We start from the raw sequence: 3,418 nt of genomic DNA, 5'->3' as shown, positions 1-3,418 counted from the left end.
CATAAACTAGGGATCTAGGATTTTACACTCTTAATTCAGTACTTTATTCCATGCTTCCAGATCTTTCCCAATTCAAACCTGAAAGCCACTCTTTTGATTTCAACCATTCAATGTCTGAGTGTCCTTCCTGTGCCTGGCATAGAACCATGGAAACAGCTACCAGAATCTAAAGGAGACTAAGCATAGTGTCTGCTCAAGGTTTCAGATTATCTCACGCAGCCTTATCAGCACGAAATATGATATGTCTATCTTCTAAGCTAAAGTAAGCTTAACTGAATTTGTTGAAGTGTTTGGGGACTACACAGAGCTTTCTCAAATCATTGGAAGCCCCAGGGAATGGTCAATCATCCAACAACAGCCCAACCCTCAAGGGCTCATTCTTTTCCTCCTTTATTCTACCCTAAGTTTTCTCTTTCCCTATCAGTACTGGTAACAATTCTGGTGCCTCCCAGCTCCCAAAGTATCACCAAAACAAAATGTGGAACCAGAGCATGTAGAATCACTTCTTAAGTCATATTTTTTCCCAAAATTCCTGGTATTTACACTCTTCCCCCTGCCCTTGCCCTCCCCCCGCCCCCTACCAATAGCTCTGCTAACCCTTTCTTATAGATGCTTTTCTAAGCCACGGGAAAGACTACACCCTAGTTAAACAGTTAAAAAAATGACAGGATGGGTCTATCTTCAGGAACTTCTGTACAATGTCAGTGTTAAATTCTACCTTCTAGATGTTAATCGGAATGTTCTTTTCTACTCCCCTCCATCATTCACTTCCATAATCATGCCTTCAAAATCAAAACGAAACAAAAAATTCTTCACTTCATTTTCATCAGGTCTTTTGAAACAGGCAATTTCTCCCTTAATGTTCATTCTTTTCCTACCTGCTTCACTTGAAAATTCCAATCCCCATACATCATGTATGATTTTAGGTTATTTTTAACTGCCTATTTTTTAAAATATTTTCACCTGTGCTCTGGACACTAGGGTCAACATATCCCAAATTTGGTTTGTTGTCTGCCCCCATCCCTCTGCCCTCTTGCACAATGCAGTCACCACTAACCTCACTGTTTCCTGAGCAGATGCTCCCCTGTCATCCTTGGTTCCTTCACCTCCCACACAATCAATTGTCAAGATCTCCCACTTAAAATATTTTAAACCTATATTTTCATCTCCATGTCTGATATTTTCATCTCCATGTCTGATACCAATCCTTAATTCAGGCCCTCATAAACTGTCATGTCTTTATACAGCTACCCAACTGGTCTCCCAACCTCTACTCTTGAACCCTATCGCCACGCAGAACAATCTACTCTCCACGCTGCCCTCAGACTGGTCTTCCTAAAAGTCATAAACCTCATCACACCCTTCCCAGAGGGTCCCCATCCCTTTAGAGGTAAGAATCACATAACATCACCGACAAGGCCCTTGGGGTCTGATCTGGCTCTTGCCTGACTACAATTTCTTGCCCCGCTTGTGACCACCACCAACCACGTTAATAGTAATGACCACAATTGCTAATATGTAGGGGCTGCTCCCTCCGTTACTGTCTTGGCGCTAAGTGATTTATGTGGATATTTTCCCATCTAAGCCTCAAAAGGATCCTGTGATCAAGCTGTTGTCGCTATACCCACCTTACAGGCTTGCTGAAGGGCAGTGAGCTGTAGACACAGGCAGTCTGACTGTGCTCTGAACTTGTGTCCCCCTCCACCGTGCCATGCTCTTCCACACCTCTGTATTTTACTCATCTGCCTCAAAGTCCCTTGCTCCTTATTCTAATGATAATCCTGCCACTTTTGTCTGCACTCAGGTAAGCAGTCCCAAGCCCCACGCAGGCGTGTCACTCCCTTTGCTTTAATCGGAGAGTGTTTTACATACACATCTATTGAGCACTTATCATAAGCCCTTCACACTCATCAACTCCTTCTCCACCCCAACTCTGGAGAAAACTAATAGACAAAGAAATCCAAGGTACCATGTACTGAGGACTGAGGACTTGGAGGAGGGTCTGATCTCTATAAATCCTCAGATGGAAGGAGTGGAAAGATTATCAAAGGTTCTGGAAGGGCCTCTCCCTTCTTTCTCCCTCTTCTCTCACCAGCCGTTATCAGAAAGGTGGGATCAGAATTGTTGAGCAGGGTTTAGGGTCATAGCAGAAGAGGAAGGTGAATGGAGCAGGGAGCATGGGGGACCCCTGCCTAGGGCTTCAATGAAAAGAACTGCAAGGAAGATGGCCCTAACCCAATCCTCCTTGGATTAGGAAAGAAGACCGGATAGACAGGTCTTAAAGGCCAGTTTGGACCTAGTATTTACATGCCTGCCCCCTTGCGTTAGTTTTTAAGGGGCAGGCATCTGCAACTGAAATCATTCCAATTTATTCTTATCTGCATTTCTTTCACCTGTAAACCTCACACGGTATTTGTTGAAAACAATGAACAAAAGAAACAAAAAGGTAACGGAAAACAAACAAAAAATACTTCCATAGAGCTATTTTCACTAAATTTGTTTCTTGTATAATTACAGCTCATAATAAATACCCTGTCACATCCACTGTTAGTATGTACGGCTTCATGAGGAAAATCCATGTGGGTAAAATTATTACCGGTAAGAATTGCTTTTGCCCTCAAATTCAGAGACACGAGAGAGTTTTCCATTTAGGGGTTTAAGGCAAAATTGATTTCCCTAGAGGACTGCTCCATGGAATCACTACCATTAGTATGACTCTTTGCCAACATCAGAAGAGAATGGTTACAAGAATCAGAAGCAGAGGGGCGCCTGGGTGGCTCAGTCGGTTGAGCGTCCGACTTCGGCTCAGGGCATGATCTCACAGTTCGTGAGTTCGAGGCCCGCATCCGGTTCTGTGCTGACAGCTCAGAGCCTGGAGCCTGCTTCAAATTCTGTGTCTCCCTCTCTCGCTGCTTCTCCCCTGCTCATGCTCTCTCTCCCTCTCTTTAAAAAAAAAAAAAAAAAAAAAAAGAACCAGAAGCGGATACCAGTCAAAGAACCACAGTCCCAACAATCACCCACCTGAATGAACCCCAAAACTGCCACCCTGGCCCTACATTAAGAAATAATGATGACATAATGAAATGAAATAACATGCTAATAAATAAAGTAATTAAACATTTTTCTCAGTATCTCAGACTTCATACTTTGGGGCATGACAATTAGGTTTTAAATTACAATAAAAAGAAATTCCAGGGAGGCTCATCCTGGTAATATTCCTTACATAGTATCCTACAATCTAATTTCCACTTGGCCATTGGCATTCCCCAGCAAATCCTGGCTGAAGGAAAAAGAGGGAAAGTGTACAAAATATAAAAATATAATATAAAGAGAAAAGTGTAGTCACAATCAAACATCAACAGCAGTGAAGAGGCAAATAAGTGAATAATTATGTCCATGAGTGATGCCGTGCCCATCT

This window comes from Panthera tigris, chromosome B2 (genome assembly GCF_018350195.1).
Source record: "Panthera tigris isolate Pti1 chromosome B2, P.tigris_Pti1_mat1.1, whole genome shotgun sequence".
Lineage (NCBI taxonomy): Eukaryota > Metazoa > Chordata > Mammalia > Carnivora > Felidae > Panthera > Panthera tigris.
This window is presented reverse-complemented; position numbering follows the sequence as displayed.